The sequence below is a fragment of the Bos grunniens genome, chromosome 11 (assembly GCF_055505025.1).
Source record: "Bos grunniens cultivar Pamir isolate PY7600 chromosome 11, Bosgru_T2T1.0, whole genome shotgun sequence".
NCBI classification, from domain to species: domain Eukaryota; kingdom Metazoa; phylum Chordata; class Mammalia; order Artiodactyla; family Bovidae; genus Bos; species Bos grunniens.
In genome coordinates this window covers 7,984,931-8,006,604 of record NC_141175.1, presented here as the reverse complement: position 1 = coordinate 8,006,604, position 21,674 = coordinate 7,984,931, and the positions used below count along the sequence as shown (strand labels likewise).

General features: G+C 54.7%; 1 long non-coding RNA gene across 2 annotated transcripts; it reads left to right on the top strand.

Moving 5' to 3' along the window:
* The first annotated feature begins 4,920 nt into the window (after positions 1–4,920).
* LOC147362428 (uncharacterized) lies at positions 4,921–14,310 on the top strand. Of its 2 annotated transcripts, XR_015136204.1 has the most exons (4): positions 4,921–4,951; positions 12,159–13,483; positions 13,819–13,957; positions 14,048–14,310. It is a non-coding gene; the product is annotated as an uncharacterized LOC147362428 (long non-coding RNA). The 2 variants fall into 2 exon arrangements; XR_015136203.1 differs by lacking the exon at positions 12,159–13,483.
* The last annotated feature ends 7,364 nt before the right edge of the window (positions 14,311–21,674 follow it).

Below are 21,674 nucleotides of genomic sequence, written 5' to 3'. Positions count from 1 at the left end.
GGGCGTCACTCCTTTCCAACATGCCCCACCCTGGTTGCATCCTTGCTGGGGCCTGTCCGTCTCTCCTGTGTTTCATTCCATTTTGAACTTGCCCTCAGTCTTGGGATGAAACCTTTTACTGCTCAAGCAAGGCAAACAGAGCCCAATTTCTGTTGCTTACAGCCACAGAAACCTGACTGCCTCTGAATGTCAGTCCCGGCTCTGCCCTAACTCACTGTGTGACCCTGGGCAAGGTGGCCCCTTTCTGGCCTCAGTTTCTCCACCTGCGCCTCTCAGCTGGCCTCCCATGCTGACATCGATGACCCCATGGCTGCTATGGCCACTGCAGCTGACCAGCAGTGCAGTGTCTGCTGTCATGGATCACCTGAGGCCTTCTCTGCTCGACCCTAGGGTCTCTGGGGCTGTGTTTAGGGAGGGAAGGAAGACGGTAGTGGTGGAATCGTTGGTTTTACCTCCTCCTTATGTGGAACCATAAGTACATAAGGGGCCATATGTTCATCTGAGTACATAAGGATTGATGTACTCGGCACCAAGAGCTTGCTAAGCCCCCAAAACATCAGCGTTGCACAGCTAAGCTGTTGCTTTATTTTTATTTTTTAAAAAACATTTACTTTTATTTATTTGGCTGCGCCAGGTCCGTGTTGCACCACTCTGAATCTTCCATCTTCGTCACAGCATGTGGAATCTTCTAGTTGAGGCATGTGGGATCTAGTTCCCAGAGCAGGGATCGAACTTGGGTCCAAATGGAGCACAGAGTCTTGGCCATTGGACCACCAGGAAAGTCCCTACTAAGCTGTTGCTTTTAGCCATTATGCTCGTATTTTTGAAAATCTGGTAAAACCCCTAGATGCTCCCCTTAGACCAAAAAATATCCCTCCATCCATCTCTCTCTCCCTTCTTCCCTCCCTTCCTTTCTCTCTCTCTCACTCACACACACTTTAACACAGCATTTCAGGAGGAGAACTAGGCATAGGCTTCCGATGCCAGTTCTAACCCTCAGGCAAGCAGCTTCTGCTTTTATAAGACAAATAACCAACTTCAGCGCACAAGCCAGTGGCCTGGCCCTGCATCAGATGCTTTGTGAGCATTAGCTCATCCACGTAAGGAGAACCACATTTGTGGTAGAGATTGCTATGTTTTCACCAAATCCTAGATCATTATTTTCCTCTTGGGCACCCAGCAGGACTACATTTCCCAGCCTCCCTTGTGGTTAGGTGTGGCCACATGACTGAGTTCTGGCCAATGGCATGTGAGCTGAAGTGATCTGCCCCACCACCGCTTTTAGCCTGCTCCATAAATTCCTTCTATGCCTTCCTCCACACTCTCTTTACCCTTTCACAAGATTATTGCAGAGGAGGAAAAGGCCCTAGAAGATGATGAACCACAGGATGAGGGAGCCTGGGCCCCTGAGTTACTGCCTGGAGCGGGGCCCCCACTTCCTCTCTACCAGCCCAGAGTAGACAGTGATGTGAATAAGAAATAAACTTTTATTTGGGGATGGTTTGTTGTATCCGTTAGCCCATCCTGACTAATACAATATTTTTATTATCTGCATTCAGGGGAGCTGCTCTTTGTTGTAAAGGAATTCACTCTAGGTTGCCTTTAAGGCAGAAATCTCCGCCACTGCCTTCAGACCGGACCCTCGAGGCTGCCGAGGGTGCATGATGGGCCTTGTGCCTGGCGCCCACCTGAACTCAAGGCATCTTTTCCAGGACTTGGATTTACCACCAGTCTTGGCCTCACCCCTTGCCCCCAGGCCCTCCACCTGGCTTCCCTCATTTCACCAGGTTGGTAGTCTGGGATCGTGTTCCTTCTCATGGCTTTCCACTGCTTTGGCTATTGTCTGGGGTCCAAAGACCAAGGTTCAGAGTCAGCTGAATCTATTAGCTTTTCTCCCGAATAGCTCCTTGAGGGCAGGGCTTGGGGAGTGCTCACTGCTCTATTTCCTTGTGCCTAGCAGAAGATGAGCACACAGCAGGAGCTTTTGAAATGCTGTGGTCTTTGCATTCCACCAAGTGGAAAGCCCTGAGAGCACCATGGCCAGACTCCACCTCCCTGGAGCACCCAGGTTCCAGAGGAAGAAGTTGGACTCCACCGCTGTTCATTCCCCAGATGCGCTGTAACAAGGCTCCCGGAAGGTCAAGGCCAGCACTCCGGGCCTGGGCTGCCTCGCTCTGACCACATTTCCCAAGCACAAATTGCACCCTGACCCCATCCCCAAACCCTACACACTGGGAGATGGAGACAGGTCAAGGCCATGATATGTGGACCACCCTTTCCATCACTGAACCTCCGAGGGAGGACCGGTCCCCCCTTTTTAAATAATGCAATCAGTTTCCAAACTACATTTGAAAATGAAAGTGAAAATGTTGGTCTCTCAGTCGTGTCTGACTCTTTGCAACCCCATGGACTGTAGCCCGCCAGGCTCCTCCGTCTGTGGAATTTTCCAAGCAAGAATACTGGAGGGGGTTGCTGTTTCCTTCTCCAGAGGATCTTCCCAATCCAGGGATTGAACCTGAGTCTCCTGCATTGCAGGCAGATTCTTTACCATCTGAGCCACCAGGGAACCCTTTAGCCCTTGCTTATCTTTATAATATTAACAGTAATAATAACAACATTAACTTTCCTTGGTGTGTGTGTGGCAGGCCCCACGCTAGACCATTTATATCCTAGACTTTTCTGATCCTTTGGATCAACTCCTGGGGATGAATGCTGTTATTACTCCCATTTCACAGGTGAGAAAGTTGAGTCCTCCTCCCCCCTACCCCACGTCCCCAGCAGCTCCCAGGAGCAGCTGTGGAGGCAGCGATAAGGGTCTGGCCAGGCAGAGGTGTTGTGGCAGACAGGGGTGCCCAGGACTGGCTTCCCCACTCCCAACAGCAGGAGAGGAATCTTCTGGAAAGAGAAGAGGAAGGCAAGTCCCCTTCCAAGGGGGCTCTAGGCAGCTCCCAAGCTTGCCCTCCCCTGGTTCTTTCCAGGGGCCCTTGCCCTCCATTCATGCTAGGAGCAGCTCTGACCCCACCCAGGGGATCTCCCCTCTCCCTCTCGGGCTCCCACCATCGGAGCGTCTGCTGTGGGCTTGGCCGTTTGGTTTCTTCCAAGCAGACCAGGGAGTGATGCCTCTCCGAGGTTGTGTGCTCACTTTGCAAAACAGCAGAAATTTACAGCCCAAGTAATTGATCACGGTGCCGCTGCCTCCCTCCACCTCGCTTCATCTCCTAATTCCCTTCTCTCCGCTCTCCTCTCTCTTTTTTCTCAGCGCGCCATCTGTGGTGTCAGAGAAAAGGAAGCCAAGAAGGGGCGGGGGGTGTAGAGTGTTCTGGTCCCAGTTCCGCCAAACACAAGTCACATGAACCTCAGTTTTCCCATCTGCAAAACGGAGATGCTGATAATACCCGCTCCCCAGGGGGCTGGGGATGCTGGGGCTGTCAGGAACACCTGTGCAGGGTGACTGCTCTCCCCAGACAGTTTTGTGAGAGGCAGGGTGGCCTGGGGCCCACCTTCCAGATGGGGACACTAGGACCCAGAGAGTTCGGGGCGTTCACTCAGCCTCATGGTGCTTGAAGAGCAGCCCTGGGGCTTGAACCCCAGTCCATTGTGCCCCAAAGCCCAAACCGTCAGGCGACACTGCTGCCCCTCCTTCAGGGCCAATCAGAATGGGGGTGATCCCCGCCAGTCCTCCTGCACCCCTGCACCCCCGCCCGTGTCACTTCATCCTGAGGTTAACTGTGGGGAGAAGTGGAGGCCCCTGGGGCGAGGGGAGACACTGCAAACTGTAGAGTGCCTTGATGATGGAAAGAAGCATGACCATCATCTGCTGACCCCGCTCCTGGACCAGGGAGACGCAGGTTTGATCCCTGGGATGGGAAGATTCCCCTGGAGAAGGGAACGGCAACCGCCTCCAGTACTCTTGCCTGGAGAATCCCAAGGACAGAGGAGCCTGGCGGGCTACAGCCCATGGAGTCGCAAAGAGGTGGACATGATTTAGCGACTAAACAACGACTCCTGGACCAGAGCCCTTGACTGGGAGACCCTTTGGGACCTAAAAACTTGCCTGGCCTTTCCTTCCAAAGACCCTGGGTGAACAGGGGCCTCCTGCCAGCCGTGCCCCGCACCTGCCTGCCTCCTGGTGTCTCCAGGAGGTTCCAGAACCTTCCAGAATGTTCCCCCAAGAGCAACTCTGAAGAGTACTTCGCTTGCCCTTCACAGAGCAGGGGAGGCACACAGGCCTGGAAGGGGCCGCGCCTGGGTCCTGCAGGCCCGGCTGGGAAGACCCCCACCTGACTCCCTTCCAGGGCTCCTTGGGCTGACATCCCTGTCCCCTTCTGTTCATTTCGGGGGTGGGGGGCGGATATTTCCAGGGCACAAGGGCTGGTCTTTCCCCTTCCACTCCCGTTTCTGCCTTGTTCTCAGTCTAGAGTCGTCTCTGCCTCTGCAGAGACATCTCTCCGTCTCTGTCTCTCCCCCAACCTCCAGCCTGTAGGTGAGGACCTGCTCCCCTCCCACGCCAAGTCCAGCTCCTCTCTCGCTCCCTCGGCCTCCAAAGGCGCCTCTGGGCAGCACCAGCCTTCCCTCCCCATTTCAGCCCAGGGTCTGCAGCTGGAGAGGGGCGGGGGGACAGCGGGTGCATTTCTCGCCGCCTGCCCCCACCCCGCGCCCCACACCCCACCGCACCGCTGTCTCTGGAGGGGCAGGGGGCTCCAGCCCCTCCGGCTTCCTGCTCCCGCCTAGCTGGCGGAGATGAGAGCCGGGTGCAGAGCTGGGAGTCAAGCAGCCACACACAGAACAAACAGAATTTTTTTTTGCAACTAGAGGGGGAAGCACAGAGCTAAAAATAAAACGAAAAGATCAGTATCTGTCAGTCTGACAGCTGATTGGCTGCTCGGAGATGCATATAATTACCAGCAACTGGCGCTGGGTAGGCAAAGCCGGGAGAAACTGCTGAGACGAGGTTAGGATTTAACCTTTAAATTCTGGAGCCACCGAAAGCCGAGGGGAGGACGCCGGGCGTCGGGGCTATTGAGGCTGGGGGTGGGCAGTGGGCGGTGGACTCGGGCGGCCGAGTCCTGGGCAGGTCCCGGGGGGCTCCCCCAGGAAGGCCGTGGGAGCCCTCCACCCTGGCCGCCTCCCCCATCGGACTGGGAGTGCGTTTGATTGGGCAAGCCAGGAGGCAGTGGTCCTTCACCCCGCCCAGCTGGGGGGTGGTGTCTTCCGGGAAGTCAGGGTCTCACCCTCCGGTGCTTGCGGGGTGGTCTGCCTAGGGCTCTGGGCCCCTTCCAGACTGGCCTCCCATGTAGGGTTCACCCCATCCCGACCCACATTCCTCCGCCTTCCCCAGCCTGGTGTTGATTTGCAAGCCCATCCTGGCTCCCTTCCTTCCATCACCCTCTATTACCCGTGTTCCTGGCTGCTTATGCCCCATCTGGTGAGGGCATCTGGGCACCCCAGGCTTGTCCTAGGTCCCCAGAGATGCACAGAAAGAGCAGGACTGGAGGGACGTTGTGGTCTCACCGAGCCTCCGTTTCTTCATCTGTAAAATGGGGGTGATGACCACAGGGAGATGCTAGGGATGCTCAGTGCCCAGTCTTGCACCTTAACTTTCTCACCTGAGCCAGAAGACAGGCCATGTGGGCTCTAGTCCCGGCTAGGAATTGTCTCTTTCTCTCTCGTACTTGTCTCCCACTCTGTGAATTGGGAGTGAGAGTTCTTGCCCTCTGTCCTCTGGGATCTGAGGGAGGAGAGCGCCAAGTGACATGGTGTAGGTGACAGAGCTCAGCAAACTGTACCTGTCGGGACATGTGGGTGAGAATTTTTTGTAGCTTCTAGAACCCACCACTTTCTTCCTTCCAGGCCTTTGCCTGGGTGTGGCCTTCCTTTCCGTGCTGCCTCCTCCAGGAAGCCCTCCCTGATGTTCCAGCTGGTCCTCTCCTGCAGCTCTGGGTGTCTCCCTTGAAGTCAGGCCCTGATTGTCTGGGTCTGTGAGCCCTATGGGGGCAGGAACCGCATGCCTGGCAAGGGCCTGGCCCAGAGTCCCTTGAGAAGACAGATACCAGATCCCTGATATAGGAGGAAGAGGAGAAGCCAGCTTGGGCCACACTGCCCAGGCTTCCGGCAAGCAATGGCCTCAGATGGTGGGAGCCTCTGTACCTGCTGGGCACTGACCCTTTCCCTGTGGTGGGCGGAGCGGCTGCCGCTGGATGCTAGGCCCTAGAAAGCCCAGACTGACTACAGGAGACCCTGCTGGAGCTCCTATCAACGATGAGATGCAAAGGGCAGGTCGGGAAGGCAGGAGAAGGGGTCACCCAGCTATACCTGCCCATCCTCAACACGTTATGCTATGCTAAGTCACTTCAGTCGTGTCCGACTCTGTGCGACCCCATAGACGGCAGCCCACTAGGCTCACCCATCCCTGAAGCCATTGTATCTGTTGTTCAGTCGCTCAGTCATGTCCAACTCTTCGTGACCCCGTGGATTGCAGCACTCCAGACTTCCCTGTCCTTTACCATCTCCCGGAGTTTGCTCAAACTCATGTCCGTTGAGTTGATGATGCCGTCCGACCATCTCACTGAGTCCCCACCATACCTCGTTGGAAGCAGCGCTGTTGTTACCCGCATGTTGCGCATGAGCAAACTGCGGCCCCATGGCCAGTGAGGGCAGAGCCTGGACGCACCCCGTCCCCCTTCTCCTGCAGCCAAACCCAACGGCCCCCGCCTCTCTGAGAAGGATGACAGGGAGGTGCGGGGAACGGAGATGTTTCTGGAGCAACTGCCATGAGACCTTCTAGGCAGACACATTGTCATGGAGAGTCTTGAGAACGCTTTTTTGTGTGGTGTGCAAAGGAATTCGCCTTTGGTGTCTCTGAGAGATCGTCAGGAAGATTTAAACTGCTTTGCAATGATTTGGGGATGTCAGGCTGATATTGCTTTTGAACATAACATTGTGACGAGACTGGGCCCCAAGGCAGCCCAGTTTTATTCAGGTTACGGTAATAATAGTCGCCACAGCAGCAACTAAAGCCATTTTCACGGACTGAGCGCTCACCATGGGCTCAGTGCCGGGCTCAGCCTTGATTGGATGCGCGCTCTGCCCCCTCACCACCAGCTTGAGAGAGAGTTGACTCTCATCCTCGGGGTATTCCCTTATAGCTGATACCTCAACTTGTTTGTCTCCACACCCCTGTGAGGCAGTGAGCTTGGTGAAGGCCCCAGTCTGGTCTCTCCCATTCATTGCTGAGTCCCCAGTACCCAGCACCAGCTCCTCAAGGAGAAGCTGGACATTAAAGCTTGGCTGGACACATTTCAGATGAAGAGACTGAGGGTCAGAGAGGTCACATAGCTTGCCAGGAGGGAAGCCTAGGTTTCTGTGGCTTGAGAGCCCAGAATCACCAACTCACATGGCAGCTTGAAAGACCCTCTTGAAAACCCCCTGCCTCAAGAAAGCCACAGAGCACGAGTCCCCCGGCCCCTCACCCCCTGCCCCCTGGTCTCTGCTCTTGTACTAAACCCCAGGAGGCTTCTGACTTGAATCTGCCCCCTCCGCACCTATTGCTTGGTTCCCAGGGAATTGGATGGAAGGTGGCCCGAGTTAGCTCAGGCTTGGGGAAGCTGTATTCTGCTGAAATTGCCCAGTGTTCTGGGTGGGACGTGATTCAGATTTTCCTTCCTGGTCACATTGGTTCCCACTCGAGAGATCTTTGAAGTGGGAATGACTTTACTGTGTGATTCTTGGCCTGCTTAATTCATAGGTGCACTTGGTCTTTGCTGCTCCTCTCTGGGACGGGGCCCCTGGTTCTGAGGGGTTTAAGTCCCACGGGGAGGCCAGGGGTTATAAATCCAAGACGCTCTTGGTTAAGAGCTTGATTCTGTCACTGAGTGATCCTGGGAACCTCATTTGGCCTCTCTGAGCCTTGACTGACTCTTTTGTAAAAGGGAGATATGAGTGGGGAATATCTATCTTGAATGCTGGCTGTCAGTGGGGGAAAAAGAGGTCAAGTTTTCTTTTATTTATTTTGGGGCTGCACTGCACTGCATATGGGATCCTACTTCCCTGGCCAGGGATCAAACCTGCACCCCCTGCATTGGAAGCACAGAGTCTTAACCACTGGACCACCAGGGAAGTCCCAAGTTTTCTCTTTTGCAAAAAAATCACATTCTCCGCAAGTCGTAGACTATGTTTATCCTCGTACTTTAAGAAATGTTAGTTTAGGGCTTCTCAGGTGGTTAAGAATCTGCTGCCAATGCACCGGACAAGGGTTCCATCCCTGGTCCAGGAAGATCCCACATACCTCAGGGTAACTAAGCTGTGAGGCAGAACTACTGAAGCGTGCGCACTCTGGAGCCCCGTGCTCTGAAACAAGAGAAGCCAACGCAAGGAGACGCCTGAGCACCAAAACTAGTGAGTTTCGCCGCAACTAGAGAAAGCCCTTGTGCAGCAACCAAGACCCAGCGCAGCCAAAAATAGAGAAATAAAATTTAGGGGGGGAAAAAAGAAATGTTAGTTTTAAAAAAAATCTGAACACCAAACAGTCCCTGAGTCACTGCTGCGTGCCCAGCCTTGCATCAGAGTTGATCTGGAGAGTGGTAACCCCCTCTGTGGGCATGTCCTTGCTCAGGCCATCCTCACAGCAACCATGAAATGCCAGGGACCAGGATTGCCATTTCCGGAGAGAAGAGGCAGGCACAGAGAGGGGACCTGACGTGCTTAAAGTTCCACACTGAGAAACTGAAGAGCCTGGCTTTGGAGCTGGGCGCTCTGTTCTACCGATGAACAGAAATGTGAGTCCTGACAGCAGGGCCCGAAGGGCGCTCTCAGGGCACAAAGACCAACCTGGGGTGCCCCTGCCTGAGAGGAGCTACATCTCCTAGGAGAGGGGGACACGTGGACAGACCAGTGAAGCATGTGGTGTAAGAGGGGCCACCCAAGGCTACATAGCTGATCCATCTCATAAAGGAGCACCAGAAAAGACCCCAGAAGGAACTTGCTTTAAAAAAGTGCCCTGGGAGACATCCCTGGGGGTCCCGCAGTTGACTCCACACTTCCACTGCATGGAGCATGGTTTCCATCACTGGTTGTGGACCTAAGATATCACCTGGAGCAGCCAAACAAAGGGAAAGTCCCCTGGTTGGTGCACTGACATCGGTTCCAGCCCTTCTCCGTGGCCAATGGATGGTGCGTTATGCTTATACCTCAAAACGAGTTCCTCCTTGCTGGGAGAAATACCAATAACCTCAGATATGCAGATGACACCACCCTTATGGCAGAAAGTGAAGAGGAACTAAAAAGCCTCTTGATGAAGGTGAAAGAGGAGAGTGAAAAGTTAGCTTAAAGCTCAACATTCAGAAAACGAAGATCATGGCATCTGGTCCTATCACTTCATGGGAAATAGATGGGGAAACAGTGGAAACAGTGTCAGACTTTATTTTTCTGGGCTCCAAAATCACTGCAGATGGTGATGGCAGCCATGAAATTAAAAGACGCTTACTCCTTGGAAGGAAAGTTATGACCAACCTAGATAGCATATTCAAAAGCAGAGACATTACTTTGCCAACAAAGGTCCGTCTAGTCAAGGCTATGGTTTTTCCTGTGGTCATGTATGGACGTGAGAGTTGGACTGTGAAGAAGGCTGAGCGCCGAAGAATTGATGGTTTTGAACTGTGGTGTTGGAGAAGACTCTTAAGTCCCTTGGACTGCAAGGAGATCCAACCAGTCCTTTCTGAAGGAGATCAGCCCTGGGATTTCTTTGGAAAGAATGATGCTAAAGCTGAAACTCCAATACTTTGGCCACCTCATGCAAAGAGTTGACTCATTGGAAAAGACTCTGATGCTGGGAGGGATTGGGGGCAGGAGGAGAAGGGGACAATGACAGAGGATAAGATGGCTGGATGGCATCACTGACTCGATGGACTTGAGTCTGAGTGAACTCAGGGAGTTGGTGATGGACAGGGAGGCCTGGCGTGCTGCAGTTCATGGGGTCGCAAAGAGTTGGACACAACTGAGTGAATGAACTGAACTGAGTCATATTTGAAGCCCAGCTGGCTTGTCCTTCACTGGGATTTTCTAGTCCATGATCACCGGGTCTCTGGACAGGGGGCTCCAGTTCCTGCTACTCAGACCCACGGGAATCATTTTTAAAGAAGTGACTGTGCCCTTCCCTGCTCCATCCAAAGGTGACTTCGAGTCTCTCCTGGAAGGTCAGCTTCCAGTGGTCAAGAATCTGGGGTCCCCACTCCAACAGGGTTTCTCCAGACAGAGGAAGTGCGTGGCTGGGGCTGTGAAGTGAAGTTGTCAGTTGCTCAGACTGATCACAACCCACCTGTATCCTTCGGACTTTAGAGCTGCTGGCCGCCGTTAACCTCTGAGCACTCCTGACCAGAACCTCCAGGGCCTGGCACCTCCCGTGGGTGTGGGGTGGAGGTGGGGGGCAGAGGGGAAGAGTCTGCCCGGGAGGAGCAAAGGAGGCACCACTCCAGCTCCACACGTGCGATCGGACAAGCCGAGATGGGGAGAGAGGTGCAGGGTGGCGTGCAAACCGCACACAGAAGCCCACGCCCATCTTGCTGCAGGTTTCTGCAAGAAACTCAAGGTTTGTCTGTGGCTGGCTTCCCGTGAACAGGACCCGTCGTCTTCAAGGTCTGCTTCCATGGAGAGCGCGGCAGGAGGGCATCTCGTGAAGACCTGGGCAGTGAGCCTGGACGGCTCAGCCCTGCCCATCGGGGCTGCCTCCACCTCCACCAACGCCAGCCGGGCTGGGTGGGAGTGGGGCAGCACTAACTTTGATTTAGAGAAAATAGAAGAAAGCGCCTGCCGCTGCCGAAAATCCTGGTGACAAATCCCCTCCCTTCAGTAACTCAAATTTCTAAGCTAATTCCTCTCTCCATTCCCACCAGAAAAGCTCCTCCTGTTCTTATCTGTCTCCAGGCCCACATTGGCCCAACAAGAAAGCTGCCTTTGTTAAGTACTAGAAGCTTCCTCAGTTCAGGATAATCAAGGGCATCCACGCCAATGCCTTGCAACTCCCATTGGTCCGGAGAGTCTGAACCAGCATGGTGGGTTGATAAAATCCCATCCAAAGCAAACAAAGGCAATGCTGTATGGACCCCGTGGTGGCCTGGCCCTTGGTCAAGGTGTAGTGACCATCAGGGATTTCAAAAGAGCACAGAACTCCCCCCACCACCACCACTGCTGCAGAAAGCCTCGGGGGGTCCCCCAAGGAGCCCCAGAGTGGGAAACACTGGGCTAAGTTGGGGTGGGGGGGTGCAACCCTTGATATTCCCTGCAGCCCCTCCCATTTTCTCATAGGGAAGGCTTCGTGCCACAGGGTGTCGGGGGAGAGCTTGGTGGCTCTAACTCTACCACTTGCCAGCTGTGTGATCTTGGGGTGGTGGCTGTCCCTCTCTGAACCTCTAGGTCTCACCGCTTCCCTCCTCGGTTGGCAGTGCTCTGTAAAGGCTGGGAGTCTTTGTTGCCATTACCGCTTGTTCAGGGGTCCTGACTTCCCACCCTGTGTGTGGCCCTCTTGCTGAATTTCAGACATGATGAGCGCGTGATGCAGGGGTGGGCAGCGTGCACGTGGAGATGGGGGTCCGGAAGTGCGGCTTCTGAGAAGCCGTCTGTGATGGGAGCCTGGAAGCCCGGTGAGGAAGGCGGGCTCGGCGGCCCATTAGCGGGCAGGCGGAGGGCACCTTGAGATGGCGGTTCTGGGGTGCAGCTGGGCGCTCCCCATCTTTCATGTGCCTGGATTCACCTGGGAACCTTGTCCCAGTGCAGATTCTGCCGGAGCAGGCCTAGGCAGGCCTCCCAGGTGAGGCTGGGGCGGGGGGCAGCCAGGGCTGCACACCAAGGCCTAAAGTCTGAGGGAAGAGGGCAGGCTGCTTGGTGTCTGGAAGCGGTGGCTCCAGAAAGGCCCGCGAGCCCCTCGACAGGCCATGCAGGGAAAGATGAAGCAACATGAGGGTAAAATTACGTTTTCAACAGAAGAAAAGGCCTCTGCCTCCTAGCGTGTAGAAAGATCTCTGTTCCCACCCCCACGCAGCCCCAGGGGTTTGAAAGAATGTGGTTTTCTGAGCACAGCTTTTCCTCGCTGAAGGGGGTGGATTCGCTCTGAAAAAGTTGCCTGCGAAATGATTTTTTTTTTTTCTATATCAAACGTTATTTTCCAGTGGTGCGTGTTTTAAGACCATGGTTGTGTTCCTGCCGAGAAGGATCCGACTCTGAGGCATTGTCATTGAGGATGTGGCAAACACGAGGGGTGGGGAGCTCAAGGCCATTGCTTCGGAGCGATGAGAGCTGGCGCTGCAGAGGGCAGGAACCAAAATCTGAAGCCCCAGCGGTCCCCAGATACACTGAGGTTCACGGCCAAACATGGGCCCAGAGCCCTGACCAGCACCACTGATGGGACCAGAGGGCACCCAGGGCAAACCAGCCCCCTCAGCCTGAAGAGGAGCTCAGAGAGGCCGGCCATCTTGTCTTTGTATAGGACACCATCGGCCACACTCAGAATATCCGGCTGGAAGTGTTTTTGTTTTTATATTGGATGCAATTGTCTAACGTGCAGTAAGAGCCTATTCCCGTGGCAGTTCAGCTGTATTTCTCAAAGAAGCTGTGATGTCAGAGTTCCACCAAGACTCCAGAGGAACAGCCTCCTTGCCCAGAGGGGTCTGCTTGAATATGCCAAGGTGTACTGGGAATCTTAAATAAGAGACGAAAGCCCACAATCTGCCATTGCTTGACAGACTGTGGTTTTCCCGGGGTTATAGCCTGGGGTCAATATTCCAAGGAACACACTTTGGGGACCCAGTCAAGGAAGAGCCCTCATAATTAAAGGCCTCTGTTTCTGTATCAGTTACCTACTGCTGTGTAAGAAATCACTCCTAACTTAGCGCTTTAAAACAATAGGTATTTATTATCTCAAAGGGTCTGTGGCTCAGGAATTCAGAAGTGCCATAACTGGGCAGGAGGAGAAGGGGGCGACAGAGGATGAAATGGTTGGATGGCATCGCCAATTCAATGGACATGAGTTTGAGCAAACTCTGGGAGATAGTGAAGGGCAGGGGAAGCCTGCGGTGCTGCAGTCCATGGGGTTGCGAAGAGTCAGACATGACTCAGCAACTGAACAACGTAACTGGCTGGTCCCAGTTTGTGGTCTCCACTGAAGTTTCAGTCCAAACATCAGCTGGGGCTGCTCTCATCTGACTGGGGCTGCAATATTGGCTTCCAAGATGGTGTGCTCACTGGCTGGCTGTTGGCAGGAGGCCTTGGTTTCTTCCCCCATGGAGTCCTCCACAGAGCTGCTTGAGTTTCCTCACTATATGGCTTCCCCTAGATGGATGCCAGCGAGAAAGACTGAAGCCCCGGTGCCTTGGAATGCACGTGTGGTCCTTTCCACACTGTCCTCTTGGCCCCTCGGGGGCAGCCCTCCTCATTGTGGGAAGGGCTGAAGGCGGTGGAAATCATCTGGAGACTATCTTGCAGGCCGACTACCATGGTAACCATCTCTCTGGCGCAAGGACAGATAACTTGCCTCATTCTCACAACTGGCTTCTTACCATTTAGTGCCAGTTAGTAACTTTGAGAAGTGACCCTGCTAACCTGTGATGTGAAGGAGGAAAAGACTAGGAATTATCAGCTACACCAGCCCCCATGAACAGCAGCAATATCATCCGGGCCCATTTGTTGAGTCCTCACCCCATGCCTGCTGCCTCAACAGCATCATGGCACGGTGCAATCCATGTCCCCAAGGAGACGGCTCCACAATATTTCCAAGTTAGGCCACTCATTTTTATGAAATGTATAAAGTGAGATTTTTGTTTGTTTTGGCAGTGATGGCTACAAGGACACAAGTAGCTTTGCCTCCTGGAGACACAGAGAAAAATTCCATGACCCGTGTGAACCCATGTCGGGGAAGACTGAAGTGGGGTGTAAACTCAGGATGGATAAATGCCAAAGATACAGTAAATAGGTGAGATGAAATATTTATTTTGTATGCACTAGCAATATGAGGGGGGCTTCCCTGGTGGTCCAGTGGTTAAGAATTGACCCTCCACTGCAGGGGGCACGAATTGGATCCCTGGTCTGGGAAGATCTCACATGCCGCAGAGCAACTAAGCCCCATGCACGGCAACTACTGAGCCCACGTGCTGCAACTGAGGTATGAAGCCCGCACCCCTTAGAGGCTGTGCTCTGCGACAAGAGAGGCCACCGCAGGGAGAAGCCCACACCACGGCAGAGCAGCGCATTGTTGCCGCAGTGAAGATCACGCAGCAATGAAGACCCAGCGCAGCCATAAATAAAATAACAGGTAAAATTCTAAAATGCAAAGAACATGAGGAGTCAGGGTGAGCCGAGGGGGTCTTTGGTTTTGCCCCAGTCTCATGCTGGGAAAAAGGGTCCCATCTCTGGTGGTGGTCTAGTGGTGAGGAGCAGGCACTGGTTGCTCGAGTCACCATGTCTGTTATTAACTCTGTGACCAGGCAAGTGACTTCACGGCCCTGTCTCCCGTCTGTGAAATGGGGTGATAATGGCCAACTCCTCCAGTTATGATAAGGCTTCAGAAGGTTCTGGAATGCTTTATCCTGGCAAAGCTGATGGTGGATCACCAAGGTGGTGGCACCCTAGGTTCAAAGAATCTTCGTAGAAGTGCCATTGCCTGGAAAGATCTTTGCCCTGTGACTGAGCATGGACCGAGAGCCACAGAGCAGATAGTCTCTGCTGCTGGGGACCCCTGTATGGGCGACCCCAGGGGCTGGAAGGAGCTCAGCCCTTGCTTCTGCTGGGGGCATGTGTGGGCATGGAGCTGGCCCAGCCCTTTCCTGTCCTGTCCCAGCATGATTTCAACAGAGGGAGCGTCCTGGGCGTGTTTCCCCCTCGGAAATCTCACCCCGCTGAGGTGGGATTTGGGGAGCTCTGGCTCAATTTGCTGCCCCAACCAACAGGCCAGGCTTAGAGATGCTCAGAAACCAGAGTGGGGATACAAGTTCCTGACCCGCAGCCTGGGCCTGGCCTGGTGGAAGGTCTTTGGCTCAGGCCGGCCTGACAGCCCTTGACTCCATCCTTCAGGGCTGTATGACTCCAGACAAGTGTCTCCGCCTCTCAGGCCCTCAGTTTCCCCATCCCTAAAGTCTCAGGCTGGGCCTGCCTGCCCACTCTAGGAACCTGGGGTTTCCCAGGAGGACACAGAGCTTATGTAGATGTGCATGGGGAAGTCCCAGGCCACCCGCTTCCTTTCCAATCAAGAGAGCTCCATTTTCATCTCTGGTATATTGATGATCTAAGTAGCACTTCATTTTTAAAAAGAAGAAGAAAAAAGAAAAGGAAACTCAGCTACAGCGAAAACAATACAGAAGTTTCCCACCAACTTAACTTTGTCCCCTGACTCTTCAAGCTCTACAGGAGTGGAGCAGTCCATCAGCTAGGTTTAGTGACCGCTCCTTTCCAAATAGTTCCTAGTCTCCTGGATTTGAACCTCTGTTTCTTTCAGCCTCTGTGAGGTCCCATGAAAGGTGGGGAGAGGAAGGGGCTTCAGTTGGTAGGGGGTGGTCCACAGAGATCTTGAGGTGCCAAGGTCATGGACAGGCTGAATGTGCTGGCCTCCTCTCTGGTCACGTGCTGTGGGCATCTTGGATGCGTGCCCCCTCGGCCTCTCTGTGCCCAAGCATCCCCAGCTCAGGCCCAAGGCCCAGCTGCATTTGGGCCCCCAGTAGAAGCCAGGGCCAGCCCTTGCTGCCTCTGAAGTGAGGAGTCTGTGGGCCTGGATGGTCTCTCAGCCCCTCCCAACTTCAACACAAATTGCTGCATTTATGAAGCTCCAGCTGTCTGCAGAATGGCGTCTGGGATGGGCGAGGGATGGATCCTGTCCTGGGAGGAGGAGCCCCCTCAGCCGGCTGCCTCCGGCTGGACTGGGGATGGCAGGGCTCAGAGTGGCCCCTGGGCCCCAGGAGAACCAGGTGCCAGGCCCAGCTGCCAGGCTGCCATTTGAAATGTCTCCTGTTGGTGGCACTTTGGTAAGTTGCAGGTATTCTGGTCTTCGCATATATTTGATCTATATCTGAAACCCATGCTGGTTTCATTTCTCAGCTATGGGATTCTTAGTGCCTAAGACTGAACTTGACCATGTCATTCCCCAGGTAAAGGTTTTCCATGGCTTCTCACTGCCCTTAGAAGACAATCCAAGCTCGAAAGTGACCCCAAACCTTTTGGGGTCTGGCAAAGGCCTAGCTCTCCCACCTAGGGGCTCTCGACCCCTCACCCTATGCCCTCCAGGCACATAGACTGAACCACGAAAACTCCCCTCTCGGGAGCCTCACACCCTTTTGCCTGACACACTCTCCTTCTCTTCTTCTTGTTGCTTGCTAAATGTCACTTCTTCCAGGAAGCCCTCCCTGCCTAATTGAGCGACTTCAGTTCACAGTCAGGCTCACCCTGTACTTTTCCTTTGTAGCACACTCATCACTGTCATGAGCTAAAAAAAAAAAAAAAAAGCCTGTTTATCTGATCCGCACTCCACCCCCCAGTAGGAGGTGGGCTCTGTGGGTGCCCCCCATTGGATTTTCCTGTTTATACCAGGTGCAGTGCTGGGCACCCAGTGAACACTCTGGAAACGTTTGCCCAGTAAGTCCTTGAGTGGTCACTCTGTGATCCCACAGACGGCCTGTTGATCCAGGTTGCTAACCTGGGGCCCACCGGGGCTGCTGGCAGGGCACCTGAGCGGGTCACGCCGGAGTCTGGAAACCCAGGCCCAGCCCCATCCTCCGGCCTGCGGGCTCTGCCTGGAAGTGAGGAAGGGGTTAAGTGTTTCTGGAGGCCTCGTGCTGTGTCTGCGGCAGTTCCCCCTTCCGGGGCTGCAGCAGCCGAGGTTGGCGAGGAATGTTTGCAATGCAGAGCTAGGAGGGAGGGCTGGTGGAAGTGGGGGCCTGTGGAGGCCGGGCCGGGCCAGGCTCCCCAGTTGAGCAATCGCCCAGGCCCAGCCGGTTCCTGTAACTCCTGCCCCTCCTGCCTTTTCCCGCCCTGCCGGCTTCCTCCACCCGCTGCCTGCCAGGCAGTGGGGGCGGCCTGTCCTCTGGGGCCTGCAGCGAGAGGTAGAGGGACAGAGGCCCCTGGAGACTGGAGGCCAGGGGTGAAAAAGAGGATCTTCCAAAGAGAGAGAGGAGTGCAGTCAGCTCAGCCACCCTGGCCCAGAGAGGGTAAGGCTTTTGCCCAAGGTCACACAGGCAGGCGCCACCATCCAACTGGGCCACACGCTGGATTCAGACTTTTTTGTTCCCATCGTAGCAGGCTACAACTCAGCACCATGTGAAGGCCACTTTGCCACTCGGACGGGAAGCTTTGATTCCCAGAGGCTCTCTCCCACCTGAAGGCCGGGCCTCTCCTGCCCCGAACCTGGCTCTTCACTCAGGGCTAGGGTCTCAGAGAGGAGGGCGGCTCTTGTCGGGCTGGGTGCACCCACCATCCCTGTCACTGTCCCAGCACTGTCCAGTACTCAGCCTGTCCTGGGGACACTGGTCCCCTCCAGGAGTGTGGCGGAAATGGATGAACACCCACTACACTCAAGCTGGTTCTCAAAAGCCACCCATTCCTGGGACTTCCTTCATGGTCCCGTGGTAGTGACTCTGCCTTCCAATGCAGGGGACATGGGTTTGAACCCCCGTAGGGGAATTAAGATCCTACACTGAACTAAGGTCCTACCCGCCACAGGGCAGTGAAGGCTCAGTACAGCCAAAACAAAACAAACAAAAAACCAGTCCACTCCTTCCTCAAATTCCCTTCAAGGAAGAAGCTTCGTGAGTTCTGAATAGCATGTTGAGCCCACAAAACTGGGCTTTCTCCACAAGCACACACCTTCTTTAGGGACAGCAGCATTCTTACAATGCAGAAAGAGCTCCTTCTGTCGACAGTTATTTACAAGTGACCTCTGGGGAGGTGGTCCCTGCCATCATTCAGACCCCGTTCAACCCGGCTTCCACTGCCTTCAAGTTTGTGGCCATGCACCTCTTTCCGAGCCTCAGCTTCCTCATCTGTAAAGCGGGATTCAGAGAGAGGGTGGGCAGAGCAGCAGGACCGCTCTGGTTCTGCGGAGACTCTGGGCCACTTGCCTTTTTTGGCCCCACAGACACTCAGTCTGCTCGGGGCTAGCTCAGGGTGTCCCCGCCGGGCCCCGGGCTTTGCCCAATTGGCCAGCAGATGATGGGCTCAGAGCCCTCAGAGCTGCCGTCTTGGCCACATCTGTCTGGAATGGGCAGTGGAGCCCCTGGGACCCCACCTCTACAGAGGGCAGGGTGGGCGGTCTGTGTGAGCTAGGAGTTCCTGTGAGAATCAAACACGGCGTTTAGAGATGAGGAGGCTCGTAGGACAAGCGGCCGCCAAGCCATGCAGGCATAGCGAGGAATTTTCACCTGAAAAACCACACCAGTATACCAAGGACCTTCCTACACTCTGCTCTGCAGCTAAGTCCTACTGTGAGCCAGACAATGGCTGACCTACTTTATTCCAACAATACACCTAAGAAGGAAGTATATTGGTCCCCCCCCACCACACACTTTTTCTAAAAAAAGAAAACAGAGAGGTTGATGCATTTGCTCAAGGTCACACAGCTTGTAAGGAGTGGAGCCTGACTTGGAACTCAGGCCTCCAGAACCTGTGCTCTTAGGGGATCTCTTGCACACCTGGTTTGGGATCCAGGCTCTTCATAGAGGAGATGGGCCACCTTGGGTTAGCCATTAAGCCCCAGAACCATGAATTGAGGGGAAAATCTCCAGCATCCCCTGTGGGTGGGGGAGGCGCTGCACTAAATTATCACTATCACTGGGTGAGGAGAGCTCAGAGAGGGCAAGCCTCTTACTCCAGGGCACACAGCCGGTCCAGTCAGGACCCACTCTCAAACCGATTGATGATGCCTTCTGGTCCCCGGCCCCCCTGGCTCCCTGTCAGAGCTCCACCAAGTCCGTGGCCTCCATCAAGTCCGTGGCTGGGAAGGACTTGAACAACCGACTGGCCTCCGCAGACAGATGGACAGATGCTGGCCGCCCCCCTCCCAGGGCCGGCGGGCTGCGAGGCTTCACCACCTCCTCCCGAGCAGGTTTCCTTTAAGAAACTAGAAGATTGATTTCCTGGCAGGCTCGCCGAGGAGCCCGTCCAAATGGTTTGCATGTCTGCATTTTTTACTGCTCCGTTTAATATGTATGCAAATGCTGGCCGGCTGCACAGTCACACGCGGCGCCCCATTAAAGCGCCGTCCGGGCGCGCGCATCATTCGAGGCGACGGGCTCGGCGGCCCTGATAGATGGGGTGCGGGGATGGAGACAAATGACGGGCTTTTGTAATTTCTTTCTCCCTTTTTCGGGGGCGGTGGGTGGGGGGCAGCTCAAGCCTAGAAACAGCAGAGAAGATTTAAATATATGCAAAATTGTTTGGGGGTTTGGGGGGGTGGTGTAGAAACCTGAACCAGGAGGAGGGAATTCACTGTTCTCCTCCCTGGGAATAGGGCTGAAGGCTGGAGGGGGGAGCCGAGCCCCACAGTCACCTTCTGGCAGAGAGAGAGGCTTTGCTACTGATAAGCAGGCTCGGTCCTATGGGAAGCGCGGCTTCAGCCGCAGAGAAAAGGAAAATGCCGGTTATTTTCAGCCCTGTTACACCTGAGAGGCCACTGCTGCGAGTTTTTACCATCCTACCCGCGCCCCCCACAACTTAATTTTCTTGGGCTTCCAGGGCTTTTAGCTTTATAGGTATATGGGTGTCATTTAACTCTTCGCATTAGCCCTAAAAGGTGGATCACACCCATTGCACAGATGGGGAAATTGAGGCTCACAGTCCCTTGGGGAGGGTTGCAGAGTGAGTAGTGGGGGGTGGATGGGATTCTTGGAGCCATTCCTTGACCCAGTCAGCCCTTGGCCAGCTGTTGCTTTGTGGAGTTTGCTCCCAGCCATGGAGGGTGGGGCGGGTATGGAATCTGCCCAGACTAACCCCTCCTCAACAACCCCTGCTCTCCAACCCTAGCTCCTCTTGCAGGGTCCTCAGCATCCTACCTGTCCCCGCCTGCCTGGTAACACAAGCCCACGTCAGAACGAGCCTGAAGACTCGAATTTCCGAAATATTGTTTCAGCCTAAAATCAGAAGTGTGAGTTTTAAAGGAATCTTTCCTTAGTTCTCAGGATTTTAGGCGACAATGGCAGCTGGGGGGCAGCCTGGAGGATCATATGAAGATGCAAAGATTTCCCAGAGGAGGCTCCAACTTAAAGAGATGGCCATTCTGGAGCAGATAGCTCAGACCAACTGGAGAGGCAATTGTGTGTGTGTGTGAGTGTGCAGTGTGACAGTGTGTTGGTCTCTGTGTGTGTCATCGTGGGTGTTTATCTGTTTGCCAGTGTGTGCGTCTCAGTGTGAGGGTGGGATTGTGCGTGTGTCCATGTACACACGTGCGTGTCAGCATGCATGTGTGTGTGTCGATGTGACAGCAGCTGAGAGCGCCTGTCCTCAGGCTGGCAAGCAGCTGGAGTGTGAATTTCCCTGAGGGTTTCCATCTCCCTGCAGTGTAGGCCTCCTGCCTTCTCCATCCCCACCCAGAAACCTGCTCCCCTTTCCAGCGAAAATCTCTGCTGTTTCAGCAGCAGAATGGAGGGCGGGACACCCCACAGGCAGTTGTGAGGATCCAAAAAGGCTGAGCCCCCCCAAGGCCCCGCATAGATGAGGACTGTGGTTACCGGGGGATGGTGCGTAGCCTGTTGCCTGATGGGTGAGCCTGGGAATTCTGGGAAGGAAACCAGGGCCATGTACAGCTCTCTGGAGAAGCTCACCTTGTGTATATGCGCCTGAGTGTCACAGCTCCCATCCCTCCTTCACCTCCCACCCCTCCTCTAGGTCCATCCCCAACCCGCCACCCCACCCCGACTCTTTTCCAGTCTCTCAAGTTCACCCTGCCCTGGAGTCTCCTGGGCCATCTCTCCTGGAGTTCCCCCAGATACCCCCTGGGCCCATCCCTTCCCCCCCAACCCTGCTCCCTGCAGGAGTCCTCCCTGACCAGCCGCGTCTTCCCCTTGCCTTCTCCACCTCCTACATCCCAACCAGTTGCTTGTCTGTTTCATTCTGTCTCCATCATCTATCCCTCAGGAACATGAACCCTGGGGGAACCTAAAAAGTGGAGGGTTCTCTCCAGGACGTTCCTGATGTTCATGAACATCGTGGGGCCCCCGCCCAGGCCAGGCTCCTTTTCCAGGCTCAGGTCCTTCGCTCTTGACAGATCTTATTCACCCTGAGGCTCACCCTCCATGTCCACGGAGCCCAACCAGACGATGATGACCCCGTGTCCTAAGTCCTCCCCCACTGGTTTGTGTTTTGGGACAGTCCACCCTTCTTCCAGGCCTCAAGGTGTCACCTCCCCTGAACTGGCCCCAACCCCAGTCATCATACCAGTGGTACTAAAGTGACTGTTTCCTGCAGCCTGTCAAGAAAATTCTTTCATTGAGAACCATTTTGAATGGACCTGGACATTGCCCCTCTCTGAATACCTCTTCCCCTGGGACCCTCTGAAGCATTCTTTAGGGCCTCCCACCGGCTTCCCAGGTGGCGCTGTGATCAAGAATCTGCCTGCCAATGCAGGAGACACAAGAGACTCTGGTTCCATTCCCTGGAGTAGGAAATGGTAGCCCGCTCCAGTATGCTTGCCTGGAGAATCCCACAGACAGAGG